Genomic DNA, 25332 nt, shown 5'->3' on the forward strand with positions numbered 1-25332 from the left:
AAGTCCTAATGGTGTGTGCAGCGCTCATAAAACAACGGCAGTTTGCGGTTTTATTTTTCTGCAGAAATTCAATGAAGCCACTGGTGTGAGGGCATTTATCTTTTGTTGCATTGTAGACCCGGCCTTTACGACTTATTTTAAAAATTAAAATATATATATTTATTGCCTAAAGTAAATCTTTAATAGCTCCTCTTGCCAAGCATGCAGAATTCTGGAAAGCCATCTGGATCCACTGCATTTAGTGGGCAGTGGAATAATTTACACTGGTGGGGGGATTTGAGAGAGAGCCAGAACTGGGTATTAGGAGTTGGCATTATTGTCATTGTATGGATTTCAATGACTCTGCTCTTTAGGTCTTGGGCTTATGTGCATGGTACAGTGCCTTATCTCGCTCATTATCTCATAACAATACATGAATGAATGAATAAAGCAGGCTATTATAGTTTAGTCTAAATTGTATAAGCCTATAACAGTTTTTGGAATGGCCTTTCCAAAGTCCTGACCTCAGCCATATCAAAATATATGGACTGTGCTTTAATGTTGAGTAAATGCCTGAAAAAACAACAAATTCAATGTACCCTTTTTCATTTTTTATGTGTTGTACACTCATTCAGTCCAGAAAATTAACAGTTTAAAGGAATTACTGAAAACTCAAAATTTCCATTTTATTGAGTTACTGGTGACTGGCTTGGACTTTCTGAACTTAAGAATCATCTCCTCAGTTTTACTGGCATTAAACTGCAGTTGATTCCATGAACAAAGTATTTTACCAGCCTCCTGTATTCATCCTCCTGTCCCTTTTGTACACACCCCACAATGCCTGTGCCATCAGAGAACATCTGTTTGAGGTAAAGGTTGAACAGGAATGGAGCTATGCAGTCCCTTGTGGGGCCCCGGTGCTACAAATATCCATTTCAAACACAAACTGGAGTCGACCAGTCAGATAGTCCTGTGCTCATGAGATGATGGATTCATCCACCTGCATCAATTGAAGCTTCTTGCCTAGTAAAAGAAGCTGTATAGTGTTGAATGCACTGGAGGCATCAGACATCTACTGATAGACCATTCTGGTATCAGACCATCTCTTGACCCTCCTCTACCAGCTTCACCAGTGTCTTCATTAGGTGGAATGTCTGTTGGTTGTCTTTTTTTGAGGACAGGAACCACACAAGACATTTTCCACTTCACTGGGACTTTTTCCTAACTGCAGCTGAAGTTTCAGTGTCTTAGGCTTGGTGCCATCTGCTCCTGTGGCTATACACCTAAGTTGCTTCTTCACCTGGTCAGCAGTCAGTGTAGGTATAGTGTTGTTGGACTGCTCAGGAGTGGTGGGTGGAGGTGGCTGGTTGTCAAAGTCAGTGGCTGACTTACGGTGGTCAGTGACCGTCACAGTGTAGAGAACAATGAAGCATAAGAGAGACCAGTATCAAACCTTGGACAAATTTGGACTGGCTCATTCACAGTTGCCTCCCACCGGTCTGCAACTATGTTGGTTGACGTCATTCATGTCTCTCCAAAGATCATGTGCAGGCTTCTTCTGCTCCAGTTTGGTCTCCAACTTAACTCTCTACTCTTCCTTGGCTTAATGTCATGTTGTCACAGTTTCCACCAGTCCAGGTTCCACCCCTTTCTGTCCTCTCCATGTTCTCGCTTTGTTTTTCAAGGTCCACCCCCTTGTCATCTATGTCACCTGCATATTGTATGTATCCTTGTTTGTAATCATTGCTCACAGCTGTTTCACATGAGTGTTCTGCAGATTTCTACTCCTGGCTTTTATTATGTCCGAATTTTTCTTTTTCTCAGTGTTTTTATTTCTCCTGCATTCGTCCAGCTCTTTTTTTAGCTTTTCCATCTTTTATGGTTTACTCCTCCGTTTTGTTTCATGGATCACTACATTTTCTCTCTCTCCATCTGCCCTATTTTTAACCTGAACTCCTGTAAACATTAACCTGAACTTCTGTAAAAATACACTGCAGATGCATCACACTACTGTCTCTCTGTCACTGGTTAAAATCTTGTAACTCGCTTCACATGTTCTATATTAAAATGTATGAACGTGTGAACTCTATGAACCTCTTGCACAATGTAGCGTGATGTATGTGCATTTTCCGAACTTCCGGCTAGCGCCTGTCAACTGCATCTACACATCAGATCTCTTCATCTGTTTCAGCAGTTTATCAATTTTGCACAGTGTTAATATTTATTGTTATTTTAGTTTGTTGTTTGTGTTTATTTGTTGTTGTGTATACAGTGTTTTAGTTGTTGTTTGTTTGTTCAGTTGTTCACTTTGCCTTAAGCTGATCATTGGCTGGAAAGGAGTGAAAACTCATGGCGTTGAACTTGGCTAACGATGAGCAAAAAGGTAAGTAACATAAATAAGTTGATCAGACTGATCTGATCTGATCTGAACATTTTTACATTTTTCCTGTAGCCAACTTGCCTAGCCAGCTAGCTTGACTGGCTTACGTCTCACTAAGTGAATAAAAACAACAGTTGAACAGTCAAACAGTTAAGACAGGTAAACAGACACGTGTATGTCTCGTTACATTGCGCAAGAGGTTCAATCAATTCTCATTTTTGGATATACAATGTTCAGGTAATGTTTAATTAATGTAGTAATGTTTAGGTTTACAAAACAAAGAAAATAATATATCTAAAATAATATATAATATAATTGATTCGCTGCTCCAGAAACCATGCCCCTTAATACTGCTGGAATTGAAGAGTGTCTAGTCCATTTGATTGGATCTGACTGGATATAATTTTGTTTACAATTTGTTGAGCGTTCTGATTTCAAATATGGTGATCACTCGAGCACTATATTGAAATATAGATTTGTAGGACTGCAAAACACAACCATACTACAACGCTTACAACGTACACTGCATTTTTATCTATGTGGAAATAAATAAAGAAACTTGTCTAGAAAAGAACTGCAAGCAAGCGATGTCTAACGTTTAGAAAGAGAAATAAATGCAGTGTACAAAAAAAACAACAAAAAGAGGCATTGTAGGAAATGTAGTTTACTAGCTAGAAAAACCTGACTACCATTAGCAGATTTGGTCAGTAACAAATAAGGCCATTCCCATTGCTATGTATTTGATAAGCACTTAAGCGACAACCAATGGTACCACATGTATTTACTCACATTCACATCACGGCACTGAGCAGCAAGATAGCAATATTAGCTAAAACTAGCTGTTGAATGAACTCAAGGATAGGAAACTGTTAGCTAGTATAAGGAGACATATTACCATTACTGCATGATTTAAGAAATCCACTGCCAAGTCAGCACAAAAAATGCTTTTAATCTAACTGTATTAATACTAATACTGTATACTATATACTATAATAATTTTATAAAAATTATTCTTTTACCTAAAAACCTTCAATTAGCATCCCAGCAACACCTACCTGTGGGTCCATCTCCACAGTCAGGAGATTTGGTTGCAATACTGCATGTTGTTAATATAACTTGGAGACACACAGCAACATCATTGTACTAATGAATACTACTTTTTAGTGGGTATGGTCTTTTGTGTAGTGATATCAGGTAGACAAAACATGGCAGTTTTGCATGCATTTGCGAGTACATTTGTGTATTATACTATAAAATGCAATGTCTTACATGAGTGTGTTGCCAAGGACATGCTGTTAAGAATGTGACTGGGAAGCCAGGGACTAGGCTAAATACGCTACATGATGTCAACCAGATGTGAACTACTCTAGCTTCTGTTCAAAAACACTAGGTTCAAAAACAATGAATTTTCTTTTTTTGCAACGAACTAACAGGATGGCACGTCAGACACTGAAGAGAAAAGATCTCTAACATTTCTAATGTTTCTAACATTGTGCTGGTTAGCTGTACAGGTCAGTAGCTAATCTGAAGAGACAGCCTCCATTTTCTGTTACTCATCCCCCACAAAAACCTAATGTTTTCCTTGCCTATATTAGGAATGTAAAATGTTTTAAAATGTATTCCTCTGTGTGCTGTTAAATGTTTGGATGGATGGTTTAGCCTTGTGATGCTGTCACCTAAAAAAATAACTCCAGTCAAAGTTTCCTTCCAGCCGGCTAACCAAGTATACATTCATAAACTCAACCACAATACATTCAGATACTGGGTTCAATATATTCAGAGCATGAGAGATACATTCAGATGCTCAATATTACTTCAGAATATGCAGCTAATGTCTGCCTGCATGGCTAGAATAAACTAGCTAGCACAGTTAATGAGCAAAAGGCTGTTGACAAACCTCTCTAAAAATGTGTCTCTATGTTTTCATCACTTCTGAGGTATGGCGCTCTCGTTGGGCCCAATGTAAGCTATTCGTGTTGCATTCACTCCAGCTATGACTGAGAACTGTTGCACGTAGCATGTCCAGGTGCTACTATTGAGTGGGAATCAAGGTTGCTTGCATTCTTATACAGATAACACACACCACTTCTTCATTGCTCCTCTTCCTCCTTTTTCGTTTACTTTCTTTCTGCAGGTTAGCAAATCTTCCTAAAATATCCCGCTATTGAGTTCCTTTTTTTTCATGCTGCAGTTATTCCCCGCAGAGCTGAAAGACATAAATCATTACATCCCTTTCTTGCAGAAGTTTAATGGAAAAATAATTATGTTTCTTGCCGAGGCATAAGTGTGTCAACTCCAAAAGTCAATCAGCAGAAAAGGATGGAACAGAGTGTAGAATGTGTTTGTTCATCCTCTTCCTTCGTCGCTCCATTGTGCACCAAATATAATTCCTGACAGGCACTGCAGAGTAATAACTGGAGATCCGCTCTAAAACAGCAATATTCTTTCCATTCAGGCCTGGGAACAAATAATCTGACGACAAGTGAGAACACAAAGCAAGAATAGAACATAATGCAGCAGAACATATGAACAATGGCTTTCCCACATTGTAAATAACAAATGACTACAAAAATCTGTAAAGACAGTAAATCATTTGTCACTGTAAAAAAAAAAAAATCAAAACACTCACACGAGCAAATATAATGCAATTTGTTCACCTAACTTGACCTTGAGCATTACTTTCCCAGCTCTTTACGTGATCAGGATTTATCTACTCCATTCATTATATGAGGTCTGACACTTAAGCAGTTATTTTACATGATACAGATTGACAATGTTTACACACCTGTCACGTTGCTAATTCTGCTTAATCCCTTCACGTATAATAATTAACTCCATTTTGGAAAAGCACTTATAGTGTTTTTTGTTGTGAAGTTCGAGACATTAAGGATTTGGGGTTATGTAATTTGATGTTGAGGAAAGGGAGTGGAGTAATGGGGCATCAAAGGAAAGGAGTGGAGTAATGGGGCATTGAGGAAAGGAGTGGAGTAACCTTTAAGGATATGGGGTGGAGTAATGGCCTGTAGTGGAGATGTGAGTCTGTAGTGAAGTAATGGGTTGCTGAGGAGATGGGGTGAAGCAATGGGTTGTTGAGGAGATAAGGTGAAGTAATGGGGCATTGAGAATATGGAGTTGAGTAATGGGATGTTGAGGAAAGGGGTGGAGGAATAGGACGTTGAAGATATGGGGTGAAGTAATGGGGCATTGAGGAAAGGGGGTGGGGTAATGGAGCATTGAGAAAAGAGGATTGAGTAATGGGATGTTGTGGGACGTTGAGGAAATGAGGTGGAGGAATGGGCCGTAGAGGAGAAGTGGTGAAGTAATTGGGCGTTAACGATATGGGGTTAAGTAATGGGGTGTTGAGGAAAGGAGCTGAAGTAATGGGGCATTGAGCAAAGGAGTAGCGTGATGAACCTTAAGGATGTGGGGTAGAGTAATGGCCAATAGAGGAGATTGGGTGAAGTAATAAAGCGTTGAGGAAAGGGGGTTGAGTAATGGAGCGTTGAGTAGTTGAGTAATAGGACGTTGAGGAAAGTGGTGAAGTAATTCATTAATATTTTTAAGGAAACTAAGTCACACAGTCATAGTTATATATTTATGAATTATGCTCATCAGCACAATTATGTAAAAAGTATAATAATGAAAGTATAATAATGAATGCTTTCTACAAATATAAATATACAAGTTATAAATAATAACTCTCACTAAGTAAACATCAATAGTCATTAACAAACTATTAGACTGTGATTAAGCTGCTATTTAGTAGGACCCCTCAACCCATGTGTATACTGCATATATTACCCTATTTATTAATATTATGTATATATATATATATATATATATATATATATATATGTATATTACATGTGTTTGTACAAAGCTGCATATTGTACATAAGTAACATAAGTTGTATTTGTCTGTTATTTCAGTTCAGCCCAGTATAAGAACCCATTCTATCAGAAACAAAGACATTAGCATTGCTTGGGGAGTGAACAGTGTAAATTACCTTAAAATCCAAATAATAGGGTGTAAGTTCTGGCTTAGTAAGGCAAGGGAACGGGAAAAATAGGTTGTGGCCACAATTTAGTATCTTATTTCTTATTAAGTCATGGCCACTTAATAAGGTATATAAGGGAATAAGATCCTAAGTCGTAGCCATAACTGTCATACCACGTTGTGCCCAAAACTTAAGATCTTAGTACCTTATTCCCACGCCTTACTAAATTGTGGCCACAACTTAATTTTTTTATATGGGATATTACCAGCAGGGCTCCCTAAAAAAGCTGCATAATGCTATGTACATTATTAACTAGATGTCAAGAATGTTCTTCCCTTAACTAGTTCCCCCCTAAATCCTTCTTATCTAAAGGACTATGTCTGCTCTCTCTCAAAGAAACCAACTCACTGGAGATTTAAGTAGACTGCACATTTGGCACATTAACACCATGGCGTTATGAAACACTCCCAAAACAAAAGCACTTCTCACACTTCAGATGAGATGAGTGTGAGTTGCGAAACTCACGGAGGCTGGAGGTGTGATCTGGCGCCGCACATCTCGCTGCATAATAGCGCATGAATATGGATGACTGCATGCTGCCTGTCTCCCCCCATACCCTTTAAGATCCAGTTTAATATTTCACTTAATTTTCAGAGAGGCTTAGAATGTCAGGACGGGTTTTGCTGGGGCGGGAGAGATTACGGCAGGCGAGGAAGGGGGGTTGGGGTCTTCGAGAAAGATATCAATATCTCCCTACTTGAAACGAGCATATGATCTCGCTATCATGTCACGTAGCGTTGATTGAAATGCGGTGGCCCTGTTTGACCTCGGCGAGAATATCCTGGGCAGAACGACCCAGACTGTACATGGGAATACTGTTGGAATTCAGATTTCTGTGACATGTAGAATACGTTACAGCTACAGCTACAATTTCTAGTTTGTTGCTGTCCTTTGCATATGGGTGATTCTTTTAGCCATTTTAACCTTCAAAGACTATTGCTAATATTATTTCAATACCATGTTTGCATGCTTTAAAGGAAAGATATAATGATTTGTGAATTAGGGGAACGTTTCAACCTTCAAACGCCTGTTTATAAAATAACTTAAAAGGACATATTATGTATTATTTATTTTCATATATATATATATATATATATATATATATACCCAGCATTACCGCCATTACCGCAACAGCCTATGATTTCTGTATGTTTTTTTTTAAAGGTAACACTTGTTTATGTTGTGAGCCCGGGAAGAAGCTGAGACACCTGACTGAAGGACTGTGTGGAGCTCAGAGACACACAGCGATGCAAGTCAGCCCAGACATGTTTTCTTTACACATAAGACCTGCCTGTGTCTCTAGTATTAGTCTCTGAAGTGACTCTTGCTCCGTGTCCGGGAGGCTAGCAACCTTTTTACCTTTAATTCTAAAAGTATCTAAAAAAAGATACTGGTGGCGCAACTGAAAACCTGTCATTGCCATCACCAGGTGTCATTACGACATTCATGACAACCAGTTTTTGTGTCGGTAATGACGTGTGACGTTCAGTAGAAAAGGTAGCATAGTGTGCTCTTGAAATACATTGACATATTGAGAAGATATTGAGATTTTCCCATAAACTTTGTCTGGAATGTCTGAAACAATAGTAATGACACCATTTCCATGGTTACAGTTACAACATTGTCAATTGTCATGCCATTTCATGCTGGGGTTTTGAAGGCGCTCCCAGCAGCTTTTAGAAGACAATAGAAAGGTTGCTAGCCCCCCAGGCCACGAAGCGAGAGCCAGCACAGAGACTAATACAAGAGAAGTAGTGTTTTGGGGTTGATTTTGTGCACATATGTGTAAATAAAGTGTGTTTGGGTTGACTTGCATCACTGTCTGTGTGTTTGAGTTTCACACAGTACTTCAGTCATAACATAAACAAGTGTTACCTTTAAAAAAGATCCTTACAGAAATCATAGGCTGTTGTGATAATGTTGGGGATATACATATGAACATAAATAAAATATTATATCCTTAATATCCTTTTAAGTTATTACAAAACCTTTTATTTTTTGGAGCCGAGAAGTTTGAAGGTCATGAATGAACATGGATTTCTACCAGAAGACTCTGGAGAGATGAGGGCAGTAAAGCGTAAATTTAATCTTGCCAAATAATGAGATGGGAACAATGTTAGCAAGTTAAAACTGATTGTTGATAAATAAATAAATAAATATGGCAACATCTGGACTCTCACAGATCCTGCCGAACGTAGAGGCAGGGGGCAGAGCCTACCCTCGGGCAACCTCAGGGACCAAACTGGTGGCGGTGGGGTGGAAAGAGAGAGAGAGAGAGAAGTGGCGCCACTTCTGAAAGCGGGAAAAAAAGCGTGTAATTAAAGAGGCCTTTGGAGGCTGGTGATTGGCTGAAGAAAGGTGACACTGCATTAGAGTTTCCTGGTAAAACTTTTGCTAGAGCTTTCTTTTCTCACCTGGGGACATAAAAGTTCCCCTAATTGAAGAATTACCCATACCCAAATCCACACTACTTAATTATTCTTTGTACCCATTGAGTAATCTGCTCTCATTGCTTTGATTTGGCAAAGTTGAAAAGAAGTGGATTGCCTCCGAAACGCAGGTTACAGTATCTTGTTCCCTTTCTACAATGACGAGAGATCAATCAGTCAATGAATGTAAATCAGTGCACCGGCCCCCTACAACAGTGTGTACAAAATCTCAACAGGCTCACAGTAATGCCTTCAATAAACACTCAAGCGGACCTCGGCGATCATTGCTATGCAAAAGCGTTCCTCGGAGGCCTGTGAATAAAACAGAAAAAGCATTTTGCCCTTGAAACAGTCTTGGTTCAGAATTGATTGATAAGCGATTCATGTGGAGCGCCTTTGTTCAGCAGGGGTGGAGGAGACGGCATCTTAAATTAGCACGTTTAAAGGATGCAAAGCCAAATCTCGCTCAATTGTTTTCCGGGTTGTTAGCAAAGAAAAAGTGGGCAAATGCTCATGGGAACGGCGGGATTAGGCAGCCGCACTCCTTTCAGAGATTGCGGTTTGTTTGGGTGGGGGGGGTGCCTCCCGTGGGCTTCACGGCAAACTGCAATTTGCAGAAATATTACAGCTGTAAACGGACGCAGAATCAACAAGCCTCGCGTTGCCCTGCTATCAGGACAAACATTTGACTTTGACAGCTTATGGAGGGCTCGAGGCTGAAGGTGCAGTTCGCTTGCAGATTTGTGTCGACTCAACAAGGATTACAGATGTTTGCTGTTGTGTGAAGCGCAACACAGAGAGACCCCGTATTCCGCAGTGGGCCTGTTCAAGGTCAAGCAGGATCAGATTTGGATCAATCTTTGTAATATGCAGCAAAACCCCCCAGTCCTTTATGGGTCATGGGCATAGAACTCTTCTCACAGCTATGTATGCATTACAGTTTTCTATCCTATAACACAAGGTATTTTGTACAGACCCCATCAAGGCTCTGACCTGCTTGGATGGTCGACCTCGTAGACTGTTGCGGCCTCTTGAATCCTGCTTGTAGCTCACTCATTCCCACCACAGTCATTTACTCCATTTCTCACAATAATCACATTTACCTTGTATGTAGAATTTTTCATGTGTAAAGCAGGTAAAACTCTTAGGCCCAATTCAATAAAATACTGTGAATGAATAGTATAGACATTGAGCCGCGAGTGTGGTCTTCCACATAGCTTAATCCAATACTTTCTCAGCTTTGGGAAGGCAATAAAACAACTTTAGCTCCCAGATAGTAAGGACAGCATGTCTCTGAACTCCTAAGTATTTTTGTTTACCTCTCTTATTCTGTGATATCTAATTTACTGTCATTCTCACTGCATGTTTATTGCAAGGAGTTTCTATTGGTCCACTGATCATAAATCCCCCCCAAAAATTAAAGAATGCCACTTTGACATGGGTCAAATTATGGTGGCAAGGAACATCAAGCAGATCTTGTGGGGTGTTCCTTTGTGCAGTGGTTGGTACAATCAGCAACATGTTCAAGGGCACCTGAGGCTCACTGATGTGATCCATGGAGGCTCCACCTCACAACCTACAGGACTTAAAGGACCTGCTGCTAACGTCTTAGCACCATACACCTCAGGACACCTTCAGAAGTCTTGTGAAGTCCATGCCTCGATTTGTCAGATCTGTTGTAGTGGCACAAGGGGGGCCTACTCAGTGTTACGCAGGTGGTGTTAATATAAAGGCTGATCTGTATGTATGTTCCATATATTATGTGTTTAATATATGACATATGATACATATTATATATAGGTACATATATTTTGACATATATGCCCAATTCTTGATATATATATATATATATATATATATATATATATATATATATATATATATGCATATATGCCATATATGCCATAGCAGAGGCTTTCTATACATTCCCTCTTATGAATGAGTGGTTAGTGAAACTCTCTTTTCCTGACAATGTGCAAGTCAAAGGACACACAGTGCATAGCAAACCTTAGCAAAAAAAGCAGGCATGCAGTGCAAACTGAGCTGGAAAAAGGGCAGGGGGATAAATATGCGCTGCTCCTCAAGGCTCTGCATTCATACTCGTCTTTCTGTGAGGAAAATGAGAGCACCGTACTGTATGGACCTCTTGCCTCTTGGCCGCCTGGTACAATTTACATACAGGGTCACATTTATATAACTGAGGCACGCAATGTCAGGCTCAGAGTCACGAATATGAAATGAGGTCGCCTCTGAAGGCCACAGCCATGACTTACAAAAAAATAGTTTTACTTGTGAGTCAACTGTAATGCATAGCTTTTGATGTATGTATGGATGTTCCTGATGGGAAATGACCTCTACATCCCAGCATACAGAAGGAGTGGGTGTTCTAAAGGAAATGAAAGATGTTTGAGGTGAAAATGAAAAAGGTGGTTCTGAAATCATACATATCCCCACCCCATTACTGCCAATCATTTTATCCACAATGGAAAAGATTTAGGTCAAAAGTTGAGTCCACTGTGTTTGATGCTCTTTCTGTAGTTCCTAGCACACTAGCATCATTTTGGCTGAATGGAGTTGTGTGAGGAGTTTGGATAAAGGCCTTTCAGCTTCCAAAAAGACCCACTAAACTGCCCGTTGTTGCTGAGGAAACTGAAAGAGCTAAAGGGCTGAAAAGAGTGCATGCTGGCTGAGGCCTTACATAGCCTTCAGGGGTTCACTGGAAAATGGGAATGAATGATGGCCCAGATTTTCTTTTCAAATGCCTAAACCAAAATATGGAGGCTATCATCGTCATAAAAAACTGGACTTACTTGTGTGTAACGTTCGAAGGACGAACCAGACAGATGTAAAATGTTAAGGATGATTTGATATAAGGAGTAAAGGCGGGGCTGACGGTGCAGATTGTAAACCAAGGCACGATACACAGGGCGATAAGAACAGCCATGGGCTAGGCAGAAACACAGCCCAATAGTCAAAAGCAAAAAGACAATCCAACCAAGCAAACAAACCAAAGAGAACAGCAAAACAAGCAGAGATCAGTACGCAATAAGGCAAGAGCCAAAAAAGCCAACCCACTCAGTGTGCAATGAAAGCAATACTTCCCAAGGTTGCAGACAATATGAACAGGTATTTATACAGAGTATGGTGATTGAGAACAGGTGTGTGTGACCAGTATTCTGGTGAGTGTGAGTGGTGGGACAGTCTCTGATTGGCTGTGGAAGGGGGCGTGAGCGTGCCACAGAAGATTTAGCCTTTAGCTTGATTAATAGCAAGGTGGCACCAACAGCAAAACCTTTTCAACTTTCATTATAGTTGAAAAGGTTTTGAACCATTATTGTATTTTTCTTGTAGATATTAGAAACACTTTTGTCTGCCATTATGGGGTCTGCATGAGAATTTCTGGGTAATTTCTACTACTTCTCCTACTGCTAAGTCAACATAAAGGCTTTGGTCACTCCAAGGGATCACATAGCCAACTTCACTTAAGCTAGTAAAGTAATGAAACGACCCTTAAAAAGGTGCTGGGCATACCACTGAGGGCTAATGGTGAGGCCAAGTGGACGCGGCCATGTTAAAACCAGTACTGAAATGCAGGGTAATCTTGTTGATGCCTACATTTGGCAATGTGAAAAGCACAGAAAGTCTTGGTCACGCTGCCGGATTATCCCTCCACCTCCGTCGACTAGATAAACCACAATTCCTATAATGCCTCGTCTCATGATGGAGTAGGTGATAAGCCTTGCTGGATCACATTTGGCTGCAATGGTATTTGTTTCAGACTAGAGTCAACAGTTCATGACTGAAAAATGTAATAAGCCATGTAATTAGCATTGTAGTCCACCTCTCTACAGATGTGGAGTGCCATGGTCCTCAACATCCTCAATATTCATTTTGAAACAAAGAACACGTGAAAACATTTTTTAAACATGTGCAACCTGTGTCACTGACATAAAATAGCAACAGCACGCTGCTCTACTGTCCCGTTATATTTGGCTTTTTCTTCTATGTAAATAATAATAATAATAATACGCACACAGATTTTTAAAGAAGACCACCTGTGTCCACCTTCACCCACACACATACTTTACAACGCTTTCTCACTGATATATGATATGATACATGGAGAGGTCCTGGCTGTTGTTGTTTTTTTATTATCAGTGTTGAGCTGCATTTGAGCTGGACTGCCCTACTACCCTCATGGAGCCAAGCCATCGCCTCTGTATCATCTATTCTGATACTCATCATCAACTCTCTAGGATCAAGGACAGAGACATTACGTTGTGAAAAGGCGATAAGGACTGAGTCCACTTAGGCAAAGGGAATTAATTGATGTTTGATAACTATTTATATTAATTATATTATATTGAGATCTCATCTAGATTTAATGTTCTGAGATTTAATAGATGGATTTGTTAGTTCTGTTAATAGCACAGAAAGACAATACAGATACTATTAAATACATATACACAATAAGCAATGATAATGTTGCCTTTTGTCATCCTTGGGATGGAAAATATATATTTTTAATATATTTTATGTCAGTCAAGTTCAATTAAATCGACCAGTCTCCTTAAAGAACCTAGACTACACATAATAGCTATTAATAACTAGATAGACCAGACAAGACAAGACAAGACAACCATAGTCATCAATTGTGTTGGACACAGATAGAATTCTAGCTGGACAGCAACCATAGACAACTATTTAAAAATGAACATAATAATCAGATTGCCTAATTAAACTAACCAACCACATTTCAAATGTTTGTAAGGTTTTATTGGGAACGGTGACAGTAGACCAGTAGTCTCAAGGTTCTAGCAAACAAAGCCATAAAGCTATCCAAGCTACACTGACATTTTCTTCTAAGGGAACCTGAATAAACTCTGAAACCCAAATAATTTTTCAAACACAAGAAAAAGGAACAAGAAAAAACAAATAGTGAGTCTAGACACTACTGGTAGTTCAGTGGATTGCCAAAAGCATGAAAACCACACAGAGCTGATGCAGCCATGAAATAAATATGATGCTACATATTTGCTTTATGTTCCAGCTGTATTGTGTTTACAAAATGTGTACAGCTGTTATTTTCCCCCCCACAGTGATGGATCCCTGACTGCAAAACTTTTGAGAAGCCCCGGTCTAGTGGATGCCACTATTTTACTGATCAATAAATATACAATAAATATGCAAATCATGCTGCTGCTACTTCTAATACTACTACTAGCAGGAACTCTTATTGTAACTCCAGTGGTTTTCCAGCCTGATTCGCAGTCAAGTTCTGCACTACACTTAGGTTAGCTAAGATACGAAGATACAAGCTTGAAAACAAGTCTCAATATAGTTTTTAATCATTATTGAGCTCAGAAATGAATTATTATTATTATTATTATTATTATTATTATTATTTGTACATATGAAGTATTTTAAGGTAGTTTGTAATTTGTAGTTTGCTGATATGGCTATTAATATTTCATGATGAATGGACCAATAGAAATATTCTAAAATTACCTGAAAATCTTTTTACATTGACTTTTACCTATTTAAGTTAAGATGTTTTTTTCCTTCCCTTATAAAGTTGTTATGGTTATTAAGTTTTTATGTGTGACAATGACGTTTTATCCTTTTTTTAATCCTTACATTGTGGCCAACTTTGATTTATTTAATTAGGCATATTGCGAAATCAAAGTCTGTTACTCTGTAAGAGTCAGTAAGTCTAACAGGCCAGCTCACCCACAGTAAAATACAGTATATTAGAAATTATTAACTAAACTATGCAGACTAAGCCGACATGGGCCTACTAATGAACCTATTATTGGAATAATTAGTGGTAATGAGATTGTGGTATGCATTAATACCACATGAATACCACAGCAGCAGCATACATATTTTTATTTTTATTTCAGAATGATTGAAAGATGTGGTGACATTGTGATACTATATGGACAAAAGTATTGTGACACTTGTTTACTGTTTCTTCTGAAATCAAGGGTATTCCTAAGGAGTTTATCCTGCTTATGTTGAGGTAACTGTCTCTACTGTCCAGGGATAACTTTCTACTAGATTTTGGAGAGTGGGACTAAGAGTGGGTCTAGTAGACCAGATCACCCACAATAAAATGCAATATATTGAAAAGTATTAACTAAACTATGCAGAATGAGCTGACACAAGCCTAATAATAAACCTATTGTTGGAATAATGGGTGCAAAATTATTTAAATGAGCCAAGACAGGCTTTAGCTAATACCAATTACAAATACTCAAGCTTAATACTAATTAGCTAAATAATGTCTGTCTATGTGCGTGTGTGTGTGTGTGTGTGTGTGTGTGTGAGAGAGAGAGAGAGAGGAGTAGGGAAAAGGCTGGAAGAAAAAGTTTATCATTATTCATTATTACCACATTTTATTTTATTCAGAATGATTGAAACACTGTGACGCTGTACACTATACAGACAGAAGTATTGGGACACCTACCCATTCATTATTTCTTCTGAAATCAAGGATGTTCCTAAGTGGTTTATCCTGCTTTTGTTAGAGCAACTGCCTCTACTGTCTAGGAAAGGCATTCTACTACATTTTGGATGTAGCATTGCTGTTAGCATTTGATTGCAATCAGCAGCAAGAGTGGGTCTAATAGGGCAGAACCCCCACAATAAAATACAGTATATTTAAAAGTATTTACTAAACTATTCTACCTAAACAATGCAGAATAAGCTGACACAAGCCTAATAATGAACTTATTATTGGAATAATGGGTGTACAATTATTTAAATAAGCTAAAATTGGATGAATAATGTCTGTTGGTCTGTGTGTGTGGAGATGGGAGAAAAATAGTCCCTATCCAATGCATTTATTATTACATGCACATCCAGTTACACTGAAAATGTATTAAAATGAGAGAAAAAAAGAATTTAGTGGTTTTAAAATGAAAGGAAACACCTGATTTTTAATGTAAGGACTGATTCAGTGTCAATCTGTTCATTCACAATGGACAAGTGCTTCAGATTTTTGGTTCTGAGTCCTTTACCCTGTTTTTCTATGCTACAAACTCGAATACTGGAGCAAATGTTTAAATAACGCAAACTTGTTTCTGGCCATCTGCCTAAAATTTTTTTTCAAACGAACAGACAGAGAACCGAGAATCCAGCTCCAGTTCTTTCTATATGTGCAGACACAATGGCCTGCACCTTATTCAGCAGTCCGAGGAGCGCTGCTAAAAGCTGTTGGTGCTTTATCAGATTTTCCGAGATACTGTGTCACTTATTCAGTTCCCTGCCAGTCTCTCCTGCCTCCCCGCTTCATAATAAGACACACAGAGATGTGCTCTGGTGCACAATGAGGGCGACAACTGCAGTGTCAAGCTACTGCACAGTCGAAGCCAGAGCAGACAATTGTGTTTCTTCAGCTGGACCCAGCCATTCAAATATTTTCCATAGAGAATACCACAGCAGCGGCATGCATAGGGTTTTGTTTTCTTTCAGAATGACTAAAAAAAACAGTGACATTGACACTATATGGACAGAAGTCTTGGGACACCTACTTGTTCATTGTTTCTTCTGAAATCAAGGGTATTACAAAGGAGTTTGTCCTGCTTTTGTTGGAGTAACTGTCCAGGGAATGCTTTGTACCACATTTTGAAGCACTGCTGTGAGGATTAGATTGCATTCAGCGACAAGAGGGTTAGTAAAAAGTCATTGCAGATCTCTGTAACTGGAGTTTCTACTAGTAAAAATGTCATTAGAGATAACAGTGAGTGAATTCCATGTAAATCAATGGTAACTGATGACACATGGTTAAAATTGCATTAAACATATGTCATCTTGGTAATATGACTAGTAAGAATGGCTTTAGAGAACTGGAGATCTGATTATTAATTGTGAAAAATTTGTTTATTAAATTTGATTATTACAGAGATTTTACTGGGAAAAACTTGCAACTTGCAAACTGACTCATATGGCTGCGTGATTTGTGGCTAAGGTGACTTGCTGTATGTGTCAGGACTCCAAAAAAGTCACCTTTACAACTGCAACATAGAAGGTATCCATGAAGTATATTAATGTCTGGTACAAGCTTCACATATCTATGTTTGAAGAGTGTATCCACCCTCAACATCAGTGGGTCTCCCGCCCAGTCAGCACATTTGAAGGAAGTACGTTGGTGGGCTGATAAGGTTCCCGATAAGGTTTGGAAGGTCACTTCCCACCACCACGAAATAGAGGGAAAGTTAAGGAGAACTAAATTTTTAACCACTTAGGGTGGTCTGTCTAGGGTTGGTGATTTAACAGGACTTAAAATGGCTATCATTGGACATATGAGTGGAAGTCTGTTTGTAGATGGAAAAGTGGTCATTTTAATTAAACATAATTCATTCATTTTCTATGTTTTAGTGTCCTAAAAAAAAAAAAAACTAATGTGCAAATTGCATGTAAACACCACTGTACCATGATTCAGAGGTTGCAGAGGCTTAAAGTTGTGACAGCATGGCCTTTAGAGCTTGTTAGGACGACTGAATGGCAGTGAGCCTTTGACTGTTTCTACACTGACACTGCTGAGCTTGTACATGCGGAGTCAAGCCATTTGAGCTTCCCTTTCTGCAGGGGCTTGATCTCCACATTTGTAATGCCTTTTGTGATCAAATTATGAAACATGTCTTTGTATCAAAGAGTGCTCACAAGTTTAATCAAAGCGTCGGCCAGAAGATATTTTTCCAACAAGCGATAATGAATGTGAACTGTTATCACTGTTTCCCGTTCAAAAGGAATTCATCAGTTTTGAAAAGCCAAGGATAGGGATGTCAGCAAAAGATGATGATGTTCACTAGATGCCATAAAATGTGCATTCATTCAAAATGACGTGTCTGTGGCAATTCAGCATGGCGCAGCACTGGTGCCATAAGGCTGGAGTCCAATAGAGTTTGGGAATTGTCACGCTTTCTTGCTCATTCTGCCACAGTCAACCCAACAGTCCCCTCTTCTCATTATCCCACAGACTCCCATATCCTCAGACAACCAATTTTGGGGAACACTCTCAAAACATTGCAAAATGGTGTGCAACGGGATCTGAGGTACAGTTCTCTCACTCAGTCTACAAATCTAGCCGCTGCTGCTTGGCGTACCCAACTGAGTGTTTGAAGGACCACCAAAAAACATATCACAATGTATTTTTCAAAAATAAATGGTGCAGTGGCTGCATTTTTGAATAGTCTGAATTTCTACCTACTTTTTTGTGAATGCCATTTTCTTGTGTTTCTTTTGGATTGCCCTTTTAGATTTAGTTGGCGGTTTAGTTCAATTTCTTTGTCTGGTAATGACAATTAACCCACCCATCTGTAACTCCCCCTAGCACTAGCAATGCTTGTGACACTAGGAGGGTAAGAACATGTCTCCTCTGATACATGCAAAGTCAGCCACCGCCTCTTTTCAAACTGGCACCAATGCGGCATCACCGGGGAGCCGTCATGCTCAGGGGAAAGCGTTGGGTCCCCGGCTCCACCACACCAGGAAACAGAGGCCTGTGTCGCCCAACATTGCTAAAAAGTGATGAGGGGAAAGAACGCCATCTACACACCCGGAGAGAGTGTGCTTAATTGTGCTCTCTCAGACTCTTGCAACCGATGGCAAAGCAGCGTGGCTTAGGATTCGAACTCACCACCCTCAGGCCATAGAAGAAGCCCATCACTGAGCCACTCAGAGCCCAGAATCTTTTGGATTTGATCCCTTCCTGTTTTTGACTACTCTTGTTTTTACCATTTCCTTGTATCTCCTTTAACTCCTGAGAATTTTGATCTGGCCTGGCTTTTGTACCAATCTTGGCAGTGGATTAACCTTTTTTGAAGCAATTCTTTCCACTGTTTTACATTTGCAAGATCTGTGAGTGTGTGGTAAGTCTCACTAATGTTAATGGGATTTCCCAAACACACATTCTAAACCTGACCATTAAAGCAGCATCATGTAGCATGTTCATCTTAAAATTACAGCTTCAGAATCATATTGACACTGCATAATACAATTCATATTGAAATTGAAAATAAAAATGTGATATTACACATAATTAACATGCTTCTTTTATTTTCAATGATGGTTTTGCATCTCTTAAAATTCCAGAATCAGTACAGCGTGTCCTTTAGTGCTGTCTTAAAGTGCAAATTCCACTTCCCGCCTGTAGAGGGAGTCCAGGAACAAGAAAAGCCAATTCTTACATAATGCTACTTTAACTGGAATTTTATTAGGAGTGTTAAAGTAAGGACATCACCAGGCTGAGCTGGATTACGAGACTCTACAACTCCAGAGCTGGTCTCCCTGGCCCTAAATGATCTCAACATAACCACTATTTGTCTAAAGTCTATCACTGAACCTGCCAACAACAAGCATTCGGCTTCCATATTGCTGTCTGTTTCTCCAGCACTATCACCAAGATCTCGTTGTGGTTTTGTAATTGGGCAAGCTCTTCAAACTTCGATACCAGCATGGAATTGGCAGTATATCCAAGAGCAAGGCCAGGACCGAACTCCATTTGCCACACAGCCATTTATCAGTAGCTGACAGAGGCAGAGCCTGTGTGAAGAATAATGGAGGCAGCCCTTCTTCCACTTCCTGCTCTTTCATCTCCTGAAGACCAGGCGTTGGCTTGTCCACACTTCTATAGAAGCGCTGGACACTCCAGAACAAACAAAGACACATGAAAGTGAAGCTGTGATGGTTTTATAGGACTGGATGAGTCTAGCAGTAAAGAATATGGGCTTGTTAAATGTAATAAAAATAGAAATCACAGGTTTCTTGAACAGAAAAGTAAAAAAAAGAAGAAGATCAAGTAAAATCAAAACTGTCTACAGCAGAAATGAAGAATGAAGAAAAGTAACTAGTATTAAGAAGATAAAACAAAGGATAGACTTGGATGGTTCTCTTCTATGTAAAAGGGCAATTCTTAGGATTTGGTGCCCTAAGACGTGATTAATATTATCAATTAATAAAATCACTAAAATGTAACTGGGTGTCACGCTTTTGTCCTTTTTGTGCCCTTCTGCTCTGTTTTCTCTTAGCCGATTCTCAATCTGCGTTCCTGTCTGTACTTGTGTTCCTGTGTTCTTGTGAAATGTCATCATTTGCAGCCCAAGCACTGCTCCATTCAAAAGTTCATATCAAGCCAAGTACTGTCCAAATGCCCAGATGTGATCTCGTTCTGCCCGTGTTATCTAGGATGCATCAGGACATGACTTGTGTGGACTTGGCGCAGCCAAATATCCCATAATGCATTTTGCTCCTGTTCCAATCACAAAATTACAGCACTGCGCCCTCCTGTCCTCAGGAGTTTGTACTCGCGAGTCAGATGTTCCAAGTCAGTACTATACCAAGTACACCAGTCCGAACTAGCCGTACTTTGTCTCCGCCCTAGCCCCGCCTTCTCATTAGTGTTCCCACCTGTGCCTTATTTGTAGCCTTGCCCTCTCGTTATCTTCAGGTGTTTTTTGTCAGTGTCTGTGTATATGTGGTCCCTTTGTTTCAGTGTTCCTGGTCTGGTCTTGTGTGTTTTCATATCAGGTCATGGTTTGTTTGCTTGGTCTTTTTATTCTCTGCTTGTTTCTGTTGTTAGCACTGGATCAGGCTATGCAATAGCTTAACATGGTTTTAGCATGTAATGCTAAAGAAAATAAAAATTAAAAATTAATTTTGCCATGTCCCCATTAATTGACATCACATTTCTGGAAACGGTATCACTTTATTTGGATTGTCTATTATAGATGCATCAGAGATGCTCACCTGACATTCAATTGAATATGTATTAAATGCAACTGGACTCTATAATGAATGAATGAATCTCTACACAACCTGAAACCCAAAACCTAACCCTAACTCTAAACTTAAACTAAACCTTAAATCTAACCCTAAACCTAATCCTAAAAGGTTACATTCAACTAAGGGTGCTCTCAAGCCCACCCTGTTTGGGGTGGACTTTCAGACTTTTCAGCTTGGTCCGAACCAAAACAGCAGGTGTGAAAGGTGCCGCAAATCATGTTCCAAGACCAAAGGATCAAATTATGGTCTGACCAAAACACGTGGTCTCTGTCCTGACCAACTGAAGAGTTCTGAACTGGTTCAGTTCATTTGCAGTATGAAAAAACTTTTTTTTGGATGATCGGACTTTCTGACCAATTACAAGAAGTTGAGGCAGGCTGTCGTCAACCATTAAACAATAGAAGAAGAAAAACAACCTTCACGTCACACAGCAGTATGGGCACAACAGAATACTGGCTAAACCGTGGCGTGAAACCCAAAGGAACCGGACCACAATGTGCACAATGTAACAAAACTAAGGTTTTGAACCTTGGTGACCTTGGTTCAGACTTTCAGGTGTGAAAACGCCCTGAAACGAGTTTAGCTGCATTTAACAGACATTTAGTTGAATGTTGGTTGAATGTTAGTTGAGCATCTACTGTTATTTCCTACGTAATTTTGAGAAAGTGACATCATCAAAGTCTCTTTGGCCACACGGATCCACTAGAGGTAAGATTTTTCTCCCTCTTCTTTATATATGATTTTTACTTTCAGATCAAGCTGGTCAAAGCTCAGCCCTTCAGCTCTGAGGAAATGTTTGCTGGGTAGAGTTTTCAGCTACAGAGTCACTAAAGCAATCAGAAACACTGCACTGTTCTCCATATGCTTGGTTTCGCTCCCTGCTTCTTTCCTGGGGGAGCTGTCAGATTTTCCTGCCAATATGAGGTAGTTTGAAAATGCAGTCAAAAGTGGAAATGAAAGATTTGCAGAGTTTGTTATTTTAGGGGGTATTTTCTAAATGCACCCTGACAGCAGAATGCTTTGACACTTTTTCATTGTGGTCAGAAGAAAATAAAAATGAATGAGTGGATATTAATTCTGATGATGAATACCTGGCAACCTAAGGACAGGTATGCCATCAGTGAGAGAAGAGGAGCACGAGAGTGGCAGAACTGATGGCACAGCACTGATAGCCAGTTTAAGGTCAAATGTTTGCTGAGGTGAGCCACCGGCAGCCGAGGCACGAGAGAGCACAGTTGGCCTTGCTCTCTCCCCACATGACTTTACTGCGTTGCTGGTACATTGGAGTCGGGTATGCAGTGCTTCCCTCCAGGTGTGTCGGTTGCCTGGTGATGTTGCATCCGTCCTTGTTGTTGGTCCGTCCTCACTAGTGTCAGGGGCATCGTGTGATAAGAGTATGAGTATGTACAAGTTGGGTAATTGGTGGTCCACATTGGGGAGTCCTGGATGCTGACCAGTCGTAAGAAGGACGGAATGCTCTCTGGTGCACATATGTAAATGTGGTGAGGAGAAAGAGGGAATGAGGGATACTGCCCTCAAGGAAAGTTTTGTTGAGCTGTGGCAACAATACCCTTGCCTTTTTTTCTCCACAAGACCTTCTGTTTACATACAACCTGAAGAATCCTTCATGACATCCAGACAGAGTTCACATGTGTTTTTTCGTCTTATTATTTTTCCTTTCTGAACACACACCGCAGCTGCCATGTCTCTTGACCCTCCTCTGTGAAGACTCATGAACTCACACATGGCTGTGAACAATAATTGGTCGGCGTCGAATGTGTATTTCCTGATCCAGACGCGGTCTAGTCTGACATAGAGAATATACAGCACAAAATAACAAAATCCATCAAATATATTGTCTATATATACACCATTGCTTCCTTGTTCATGTGTCTACGACACAGTTTTTACAAGCCTCCACCACCCAGACACTTCCCCTTTTAACTCTGTCATCTTATCAGAGAGGGGGAACTGGCCTCCTACCACAAGCCAGAAACCAAATTTCTCACAGTTCTCTTCCCTTTCTTCAGTCTCCTCCCAATCACCATATGCTGATGGCATGGTCCGAACTAGCAATAGGCCCAACATCACATTCTTTTGAGATAACAGCAACTGTGTACCCTTTTCTTGCCTTGATGTTGTTTCCGTCTCCTCTGTGCTCTTTGAAAGGAAGGTCTTGCACAGCCTTTCATAATTTGTCCCAAAGTTCACATCCACCCAGTTCACATATTCACATCTTGAGTCAGCTTGGGTCTCTCAGTGCATGCGGTTTAGTCGTCTGCCGAACAGGAGTGCATCGCCAGCTCTTTCTCAGAAAAGCAATATGTGAGTTCATAAGTTATTCGTCCGAAGGTTGATGCACGTATTTTTTTCTCAGCAACGCCAGCTGTGTGTCCCGTGTTAGTGACAAAAGGATGCTCCCCTCACAGAAGAAATTGACACATTTAATGGATGGTTAATAATGGAGCTCAAATTGCAGACTGAAGCACACTGGTAATGTTGAGTTCTGGCTGTCAGAAATTGGTGTTGGAATATGCTGAAAAGCCTGGGCGAATGGCTCTGCGTTGGCTTTTCACACTCTGTGATCTAATTCTCTGCGTGACAGAGCAGGTGGTCCACAGTTAGGCCCAATATGTTGCTTGCAGCTGGGCTCCACTGGGACTTAAGTGGAGCTCCTGCTCTGTGGTCAGTGCCAGGGCCTCGGATGGCTGCTGTCCTCCTGACTTTCCGCTGTGTCCCAGGTCACCAAGCGTGGACGAAACGAACATTCGAGGCCAGGGGTAACTCCTGCGCAATGCATGGCCTGTTCACTTTCCCCTAGGTTACATGAGATCAAAATGTGGTGCAGATGGTCAGCCGTTTCAGGCCAACGCCTCCTTTCTCAACTGCTCGGTTACTCCTTTTGGTGCCAGTTTACGACCATCTGGAGTGTGAGGATCTTCCTGGCTTCAGTGTCTTTTTTGCAGCCTATAAACGTCTTTTCACTCCTCAGAACGTTAATACATTCTTCTTTTCTTGGTTTTAGCGTGTCATACAGAGAGATTTTTCACAGTAGCTATAAAATGCCATTTCCGCCAGCTTTTTTATGCAAGGCATGGCTGACAGGGTGGAAGGCATAAATTGGTTTCACCGCAGAGGGTTCTCACTACTCTCCATTCACCCATCATTGCTTACTAGCAGCTCATTTAGCAGCTCAGGTCTTTATGATGAAAATTCTGAACAATGTAGCTAGCTAATAAAGCTGACTAGACAGCCTTGCCCAGCTAACATGTCCAGGTGGGGCCTGTATGGGTAGCCTAACTGGGAACCAGAACATTTTGCTCTCCGGATTCACGTTGGCCCCTTATATGGATGCCCACAAGGGTCAGTGATGGGATCAGGACAGCTTAAACATGGGACTCATCTGGGTTGTACACTGCATACAGGGCCTAGATGGGACCCATATGAAATTTAAGGTGGGCTCTAACGATGGGGTCCATCTGAGAAGCCCAGCTGGATCCAAGTACAAATGCATGTACAAACCCACTCAGAGCCCATGCCACTTGGATTACTTGGATTTTGTGGTTGTTTGGAACGTAGGTTGTGCATGTCCATGGTACTAGCTGCTGTGTACTATAGATATGACCAAGTTTTAGTATTTTTGAAGCAAAATGTAGTGTAAACTTTTTTGGACATTGACCCTCAACACACAGTACACTTTGACCCTTTCAGACATATACTACAGGATAATTGCTCCACTATACAGACAAAAGTATTGGGACGCCTGCACAATTCTTGTTTCTTCCAAAATCAAAGGTGTTTTATGTTGCTTTTGTTGTAGTAACTGTCTCTACTGTCCAGGAAAGGCTTTCTACTAGCATTGCTGTGAGGATATGATTGCATTTAGCGACAAGAGTGTTAGTAAGGTCAGGATGTTGGATGATCACCACCCTCACTCATCCACAACTCGTCTAAAATAACTTGTCTCGTCTCATCAAAAAAGTATTAGATGGAGCACCAACCATCATTTCGGCGAACACAGATCCACTACTCCACAGCTCTATGCTTTGAGGCTTTATACCCCTCTAGCCTGGGCCTGGCATTAGGCATGGTGCCAATAGTTTAATGTGTATCTGCTCAAGAGATTCCTAGTCCACAGCAATGTCAGCAATGGGTGCAACCCAAATAGCGGAATGTATTCATTAAAATGGGTGTCCACAAATATTTGGACTTATAATTTGTCAGCCTCATATATACCTTATTTCTATTTCCTGCTAATTAAAGCAATTAACATTACAAAAGTACAACAAAGCTGTCCTAGCGGCCTAGCCACAAACTAATATGTTAGCCCCAAGCTAACATGCTAGTTACAATACATCAATACAATATAAGACAATATGATATATTCTATTGTTGTCTCCCTATTACCACAAGATACCAGCCAAGTTTTATAGATTACTATATATTACTGTTTTCACTTCATGACAGTGTTTTCCCCACAGACAGACAGAGAGTCTGCAGCATGCTAATTAATCAGCTATCAGAGGTACAGGAAAATATCGGTTGGATAGAAAGTGGCTACAACCTCAATGTGGTTTAGGGCAAGTGTGTGATAATTTAGTCCTGCAGTTTACATAGTGCTAGTTGTTGTGGTCTGAACCTCCATATCTTGTTAGCTACATTAACACCACTATCTGCCAGTGAGCTACCATACCATGTGG

Source organism: Salminus brasiliensis, chromosome 17, assembly GCF_030463535.1.
Source record: "Salminus brasiliensis chromosome 17, fSalBra1.hap2, whole genome shotgun sequence".
Taxonomy (NCBI): domain Eukaryota; kingdom Metazoa; phylum Chordata; class Actinopteri; order Characiformes; family Bryconidae; genus Salminus; species Salminus brasiliensis.